The 9,003-nt window shown below is 36.0% G+C and overlaps 1 long non-coding RNA gene across 3 annotated transcripts; it reads right to left on the reverse strand.

Annotated features, from left to right (window-relative positions):
- Window positions 1-5,993: 5,993 nt before the first annotated feature.
- On the reverse strand, window positions 5,994-8,738 carry LOC131012520 (uncharacterized). 3 transcript variants are annotated; one of them, XR_009097352.1, is made up of 4 exons: window positions 8,494-8,738; window positions 7,854-8,314; window positions 6,713-6,801; window positions 5,994-6,221 (listed from the first exon to the last, which is right to left on the reverse strand). It is a non-coding gene; the product is annotated as an uncharacterized LOC131012520 (long non-coding RNA). The 3 variants fall into 3 exon arrangements; XR_009097351.1 differs by having other exon boundaries at window positions 7,854-8,123; window positions 8,494-8,732; XR_009097350.1 differs by having other exon boundaries at window positions 7,854-8,148; window positions 8,494-8,732.
- Between the last annotated feature and the right edge of the window lie 265 nt (window positions 8,739-9,003).

Consider the following 9,003-nt stretch of genomic DNA (forward strand, 5'->3'; position numbering starts at 1 on the left):
TCGCCGCCTGCCAATGCGGCCCATTGTTAGCCTTGTCATTGACAGTGTCATTCTGCTCACCCATCCCCCCAAACTTCGACTTGCGGCATCTATCGGGGGAGTGTCCCGTAATCTTGCAACGACCACAATAAAGAGGGAGATTTTCGAAAACAAACTCAATATGAAAAGAAAAATCCTCCATATCAATAAGAAGAGTATTAGGAAGAGGGTGAGACATATCTATTTCAACAAGAATACGGGCGAAATGTCCAAAATCTCTACCTGCCGAAGCACCATCGATCTTTAGAGGATGGCCCAAGTAACGACCAATTCCAGAGATAATTTGTGGATTCCAATACTCGATAGGAAGATAATGAATTCGCACCCAAACATTAGCCAAGGGAGAGTTTTCTTTGAATGGATCAAAGTTGCGAGTCCACTCTCGGAGCCGAAGAAGACCCTTTGACAGCTCCCAGATCACCTTTGCCTTTGCCGTAGCTTTATCAGTTGCTGTAGTAAAACGGAGCGTGTAAAATCCCTTTCCCAGCGGAATCAGTTGCCAGTCAGAATTTATACCCCAAATCTGTTGAAGCTCCGACTTCAACTCCATAGTTGAACGTGGCTTATCGCCTTTCCCCAGCAGAAGTCGTCCTGTTAGTGCATGCTCAAAAGCTTGGACCTCCTTTAAATATAAAGCCTTAGGAATTTTGAGAGAGAATTGATCTCCTTCCTTCGTTGGACGCAAATCATGAAAAACATGAGCAGCTAAATCTTGCCGTTTAACGGGTCGCTTAACAGTAGCACTGGCATAAGAAATCCTAGCGTTATCGGCCATGCTAGGATTTACAGAATTCCTATCAACTGCCGTGCAATCGGCATCACAAGGTTTTGTGGCCGATGTCTTCCCAGCGACATCCTGGGCCTCTGTAGTCTTCACCGCGCTGTTACCAACCGTGACAGATGTAGACCGAGCGGAAGAAGATGAAGGTTTAGGGTGTTCAAAATTCGCAGAAACAGAGGGGAGATTTAGGAATCCCTTATCTTGAGTTCCGGCTGACGAGGTGGCCCGAGCAGCCGAATGAGTCATGGAGTTAAAGCTTGAGGGAGGAGTTCTTGAAGCTCCCTTATCATGAGCTCCGGCCGGCGAGGCTGCCGGAGCAGCAGGATGATGATCCAGTCCGGTGGCGGCTAGGGTCGGTGCTGATGCTCGTTGGCGGCGGAGCTCAAGGAGGTGCGCAGCCGCCTCGCTCAGGAGCAGCCCGTCGTCCGTACGTCGCTTCTCAGGAGCTGGTGCGCGGCTGCCCCATCTGCTGCTGCTCGGTCCGGCGATGATGCTGAACGGCGAGCTCTCTCGGCGATGAGGCGGAGCGGCGACTGCTGCTGGATCGGCTAGCGGATCGGCGATGAATCTCGACTCTTCTACTACTGCTGCTGGATCTCTCTCCAGCCTCTCCGCCACGCCGATCTTGATGGAGGCGCTGCTGGAGGCGCTGTGGAGGAGCTGCTGGAGGCGCTGCTCTCGTCAAGTCAGAGATGAACAGTGGAGAGGCGAATGAAAGTCAGGGATGAACAGTAGAGGCGCTGCTCTCGTCTCCACACATTGGCATATATACCAAACTAAGATATAAGTTTATTTAAAGGGCGTACGTCGTACCCATATAACCAATATTATTTTATTTTATATAACAAAAATTATAGATATAATATTTACTATATTTAAGTTTTCAATTAACAATTTAGTCTATTTAATTCTACAGCTATAATTAACCCTTTTAAAATAATACTCAACAAATTAAATTAATAAACTCTATAAAATAATAGAACCCTTCTTTATAAATATACTAGTACATCCGCCCATGCTATGCACGCCAAGCATCGAAATTAAATACTATTTTGAGAAATAAACAAATAAATAAAATTATTAAACAGGAACAAAATATAAGCAAATGTAAATTACTTTTTTTAATATAAAATAATCCACACCATTTACACAAATAAATAACATGAAGCTAAAAATATATAAAATTTTAACTTTGTACTTTCAATAATCGAAATACAAATTTATTGTTTTTAATTTATACTGATTATAAATTGGTATTCCAACTATTGAGAATAAAAAATTAAAATTTGTTATGCTTTCAAATCCAGGTTCTTTATTGTGCAATTTGTGTGAAATATTTTATTTTTAAAAAATATTTCACATTTAGTTATATTTTAATTTTATTTATTTAAAATAACATTCAATTTTGATGGTCGTCGTTCATCTAACAGGCGGGCGTATTAGTTTATATTAAAGGATAGAAGTAAAATATAGTAGATTTTATATTTATTTATTTATTTGAAAAAATGAGTATTTTTTTTACAAATTAAAATGAATAGTTTTTATCACCAACACAGATTAAATATAAAAAATTATTTCATCTCTTGGTCCAAATTAATTAGTCTAATGAGAATATAAAAATATATTTAAGAATTTCGAACTTTTTATTATTATTTTTGGGTCGCTTATAAAAATATAGTATCAACAATGTCATCTATGAGTATAATAATCTCCATAGTATGATTTTCGTAACTGATGACAAAGTGGTGAAGTATAATTGAACGGGTATAGATTTAATCGACATATTATCATTGGATTTCGAATTATACCTAGTGTTGCTTGGTAAACGAGAGAGAAAAGTAAGGTTGAAAGCACAGAAATTTGATTGCTATTATATTTCAAGTAAAGATAGCGTAAGTCTACAAGGTATAAGCTCATGGCTATTTATAGATTACATGTTAAGGGTAAAAAAGTAATTTCATCGCCGGAGCACGCGTCTTGCATGGTCGGGGGCGTAATGGTAATTCTGTCCTCAAACGGGAGATTTTCCCGCTCTTTCGGTGATTTCTCTGGCGAGAATGGCTTCTCTGGTGCAGACCGTTTCTCTGACAAGGCTCATCCCTCTGACTTCTCTGCGGAAGCCCGTTTCTCTGATGAAGCCCGCTCCTCTGGCTTATACCACTTCTCTGCTCTACACATATTACTCCTCATCACGAAGATAACCATAATTTTATTGGAATATATAGCAAAGATGGTACATAATTGACAATATTTGTTGGGTCCCGGAGGGTCATTGGCTGGTGTATGGGAGAGGGAGGAATACACTAGTAGGCAATTTTTTGACTTTTGAAAACTGAAGTCAGTATCTAAACTGATACTGATGATAGTAAACTAAAGTTAAGTGATCAGTATAAAAGCAAGATCAGTTTTAAAGTGGGCTAAGACTGTTACTGATGATGAATTAGTTGGGTAACTTCAGTTTGAGAGACTGGTCAACAAACTGAAGTTCAGATAAAGGATCAGTCTTTTCAGTTTTCGTAATCAGAAGAGTGTTAGAAATCTTACTGACTGTCCTAGGACTTGTCAGTTAGACTGATACCTAGTGTTGCTTGGTAAACGAGAGAGAAAAGTAAGGTTGAAAGCACAGAAATTTGATTGCTATTATATTTCAAGTAAAGATAGCGTAAGTCTACAAGGTATAAGCTCATGGCTATTTATAGATTACACGTTAAGGGTAAAAAAGTAATTTCATCGCCGGAGCACGCGTCTTGCATGGTCGGGGGCGTAATGGTAATTCTGTCCTCAAACGGGAGATTTTCCCGCTCTTTCGGTGATTTCTCTGGCGAGAATGGCTTCTCTGGTGCAGACCGTTTCTCTGACAAGGCTCATCCCTCTGACTTCTCTGCGGAAGCCCGTTTCTCTGATGAAGCCCGCTCCTCTGGCTTATACCACTTCTCTGCTCTACACATATTACTCCTCATCACGAAGATAACCATAATTTTATTGGAATATATAGCAAAGATGGTACATAATTGACAATATTTGTTGGGTCCCGGAGGGTCATTGGCTGGTGTATGGGAGAGGGAGGAATACACTAGTAGGCAATTTTTTGACTTTTGAAAACTGAAGTCAGTATCTAAACTGATACTGATGATAGTAAACTAAAGTTAAGTGATCAGTATAAAAGCAAGATCAGTTTTAAAGTGGGCTAAGACTGTTACTGATGATGAATTAGTTGGGTAACTTCAGTTTGAGAGACTGGTCAACAAACTGAAGTTCAGATAAAGGATCAGTCTTTTCAGTTTTCGTAATCAGAAGAGTGTTAGAAATCTTACTGACTGTCCTAGGACTTGTCAGTTAGACTGATAACACTTTGAGCTAGCAGAAACGATTTTATTAAATAGCGTTTAGTGAATCACCTTGTCAGTTTTAGGGTTTCTCCTTTAAGTTATCAGTTTCAGTATAACCGGTGTTTGTTCTCAGATATAAGAAAAGAAATATTGAAAGCAATAAACAACATAGATAATTTTTACGTGGTTCGGAAAACATTTGCCTACGTTCACGGTCAGTAGATCACACTGACAATCGATTCGACTCGTGCTTACGGGTGCACAGCCAACATTTCAACTGAAACACTCGTTTCAGTGCCAACACACTGGGTTGGACTTCTCCTTCTTAGCTTTCAACTGCTAAGAAAACAAACTATTTAGCTTGCGGGTGCTAAACAACCTAGAGTCCAGACACCTGTCTCGAACTATCTTTCAAACTCTCGTTTTGCTTTTTTAGAAAAAGGGTTCGAATCTCTAATTAAGATTACTAAGAACAGACTCTCAAGTAATCAATTCTAAGCTAATTAAGAATGTAGGGAATATTTTCCTAGACATACTAAGATAATGTAGGTATATCAAGAATACTGATGTTTACAACAAGGGTTATTCTCTTCTTCAATTCAAGCTTTTTGCAAAGTAAAGGCTGAGACTTGATTTTAACAGAGCTTCAGCGTATGCGTTTCGGTGAAGAATGAGGTTGATCCTTGAGCTCTATTTATAGGCAGCGTCTAGAGAATAGATCCGTTGGAGGAGGTCCTTCTTCATTTTCTGTCGTTGTGTCTCGTACTTGAAATCATGCTCAGGTGCTCAGTCTTCATTCTCATAAAGTTGAAAGTAGGTGCCGTCCTTGCTTTCATAGGAGATGGTGTTACAGACCAAAGTAACACGGAAAGGGAAACTCTGCATGTTGAAGGACGATTCTGCATATCTCCGTATTAAATGCATAATCTTTTGCATTAATTGTAGCTTGTACTGGAAGTTGGAGCTTACTTTCCACGTGGCCATTATTGAACTGAGTGAGATATACTTAAACTCAAGTATCAGTTCGTATCGAGAATATCAGTACGAGGTTTCCTTCTGATACTTTAGTTTAGTATCAATAAATGCTTTGACTGACGTGGCATACACAAGTATTTCCCTAACACTAGTAATTCAGTAAACGTCCTTCAGCCGTTTTGATCCAGTTGGTCTTCAGTCCTTCAATACATCAGTTCTTCAGACCTTCAGTCTTCGGTCTTAAGATCTCCAGTCTTCGGTCTTCAATCTAAACTAGCAAAATGAACTCTAAAACTTGAGCTCAGAAGAATTCTAGTCTAAGAAAGAAAATCTAAGTGTTTTGGTATCATCAAAACAAAGGAAAGGATATTTCTATTTATTTCCCAACAATATTTATTCTTCAGGTAAGAATGGGGTGCTTGTAGACAACGGACATTGCCTGTTGTCATATAGCAAAAATGTCTGTTGTTGTAAGTGGTAGTGTCGTAGATGCTTGGAAAAAGGCGCTCAAAGACCACAGGCATTGCCTGTTGTCATAGATATCTATGACAACAGGCATTGCATGTGGTCTTTAAACACTTAAAGTCCAAAGTCGTTTTGTTAAACAACATTAGTTTATTACCAGTGTTATAGGTGTCGAATGTATGTGGTCTTTTCTATATATCACACTAACTTTTGTCTATTATCGTAGTTGAAAAAAAAATCAATTTTGTTTTTATATACCACTATAGTTTTTTTTTTTACTAGTGTTGTAGGTCCAAAAAATATCATGCCCTATTCTACAATATTAAAATAAATTAAATCTTATTTTCATAGATTTTTTTCTTTTTCAAAAATCTAATATTTAAATAAAAACTCAACAAATCATATTCATTGCAACACAATCATTTCTTAAAATTTCAATATCCATTACAACTTAAGTTCAACCCAATCAATTATACCATATCCGTTACAAAATAAATTCTATCACAACAATGATTCAAATGAGTTAACACTTGTTACTCATTCGTTCCTTCAACATGTGGTACATCAACCAATATGCTCAATATTGTCTTCATTGCCTTCACCATATATCCTTCAAATCGCGGTATAGGTAGCTGAAAGATTACATGAATAATAAGCTTAAAACCAAAAGTACGTATTAATAGGTTTACAACACAGTCACAAAGGAACTAACAACCCAATCATTTCTAAAATGCGCTATGAAAAAAAAAAGACTAAAATCAAATCTTCAATTTCAAAGCACTATTGGAGCACTAGCATTTTCGGTGGTAGATAACTATATCATAACTCAGATATAAAAACGACAACTGCTATACATCAGTTTCTTGTCCGATCTGGCAAGTTACCTGAGCCATAACAGTACACCATACTGAACTTGAACACAGGATTAAGGTATTACTAATACCACTACTATTTTTTTTTTTTTTTTATCAGGAAAAAGGTGAAATCTTATTACTCAAGGTATAAAAACGACAACTGGTGATTAAATTATTCTGAAATACAGTAGACACTTCATCAGCCACCAGGAATATTCAGAAGAATATATTTAGCATTATGCAATAAAACATAAAATGCAATCACATACTTAGCTGAGTAGCCAAAATGCCTATTTCTGCAAATCTTCTTCAAGGACTTTTGCCTATCGTTTGATGCTAATTTACGATGATAGAACTCCTGCACATTTGTGTAAAATTTCACACATTAATATACATTTAAATATAAAAAAATGCACTTAATATATATTCCAAAGAAAGGCTGATAACAATCTAAAGCATATTTTTTATAATTACAAGTACTTATTCTAATTATAGAAATCAATATTGGTTATATGTGCATTCTTTTTTCCCCAACAGTTTGGGATATAACATGATCTAGAGATGGCCACATAACTCTTAAAATAAAGCATACAACTTTATTGAGTATAAACATATTTATATAGAATTGAAAAAAAAAATCATTGTACCTAGAAAATGATATGTACTACTATTTTAGGTCATAAGAAGATACTTCTTTCATAAGTAAATAAAGCAACACACTAATTTAGTTTCTCTTCAAAATTCACATTTTAGCAAGTAATGTGATGTCATATCTTCAATTTTAAGTATGCAATTTAAGTATTCACTGAAAAACTACGCAATTTAAGTAAAGGAATTTCAAAGATTAATATTCATTTTACTTTTGTAGAGACATTTGCCATAGCTTAATGGACAAATCATACATTAGAACAACAATGTAAGCAGACCACCTTAATTAATTGAAGAAAACAAATAGATCGAGTCTAACTCTTACTCTCTAATGCTATGTCAAGCAGCTTCTCGATCAACCCAAATCATGGCCAATATTCCTATAGTCCAAGCCTCTAATTAATCATTCTTACAAATATATTAATAAGGCTTTAGAAATACAATTTCTGGAATCATTACAAAATCAAACTATGTTTTGGGAGTTAGCCACTGAAATGCCCAACTAATTTAATCAACTAGCACATACGAACCAAATCGTATTACCATCGTGCCAAAAGGGTAAATTGATCGGCAACAGAAAGTCAATTTAAAAAGAATACTACAACAATTGATATCATGTAATTGATTTGTAATTTGAACTACTCATAACATCACAATTATTATATCATATACCCCCACCCCACCCCACCACATTTTTGACAAAATTCTTCAGAGAATAATTCAAAAAAGTTACAATCTATATCTGCAGTATTCTAACAAGACCTTGATAGTTCGCTTTGGTGACTTGTTGGTCACCATTTGAGTTATTTAAAAGATCTCCTGTTGCAGGAATTATGGGTGAAAGAATTGGTAAGGAAGAAAATAGACAAATGTATAGCAAACAAGATATATTATAAAAGAAAAAAGTTACAATCAATAGCTATTCCCTTTTAACAGCGTCGCACTTGCCAATGTTCATATTTCCTCACCATAATTGTTGCCCACCGCCTGTGTCTCATGTCATGCCTTTAGAATATCCATTATAAACTTTCCCTACCAAAAGAAGAATTGTTGAGAACTGAAAACAAAATTGAAAAATGGGATATTAAAACCATGACATCTTGAACCAGAATTATTGGGAAGAAAATCCTAAGAACACAAACACAAAGAGAGAAGAAAGATCCGGAGAATCACATACAAAACAATAAAAAAGACCAGATGAATAAGCAGAATAGCAATTTTACCTGAAAAGGGGTAAACAAAAACAGGTTAAATATTCAAAATCCCTTGACAAAATAGGCAGATAAGCAAAATAACTCCATAAATATATGTATATAATCAATGATAATAAACATAGTTTCTTCGTCACTGAATGAAATAATAAAATAATTTCCAATTCATCGGAAAATAGAACAGAGCTCACCTGAAACCCTAGTTGAGTTCTGTAAAAACCTTAGCGGCTGGCAATAGGTAAAAATGGCTGGAAATTAGAGCCAGCAAGCGCCGCAACATACGAGAATGACCGCCGATCCCGACATAACAGACTAGTTCGGCGGCAGCGGTTATAAGAGCGCGAGAGAGACGATTTTCAGAATTTTTGACCAAGGGATTATTTGGCTTTGGAGGAAAAATTAGAGAGACGATTTTCATTTTAAATTTTCACCAGGGAATTACTTTGGTTTTAGGGGAAAAAACTAAGTAGTATTTAACTAATTTACTTTGATTTTACTATAATTTTTTTTAATTATTGGAAATAATGGTTTATACGATCAACAACTCTTGTTTTTTAAGAATCGGTGAACAATTAGTTAAAAAGAACTTTTAATTGTTTAATTTGATTATTTTTAAAAAATAACACTATACATATAAACATGGACTATTACGACCAGTGTTATATATTACTTTTCACATCTCATTTATAACAACAGACACA

This window comes from Salvia miltiorrhiza, chromosome 2, assembly GCF_028751815.1.
Source record: "Salvia miltiorrhiza cultivar Shanhuang (shh) chromosome 2, IMPLAD_Smil_shh, whole genome shotgun sequence".
Lineage (NCBI taxonomy): Eukaryota > Viridiplantae > Streptophyta > Magnoliopsida > Lamiales > Lamiaceae > Salvia > Salvia miltiorrhiza.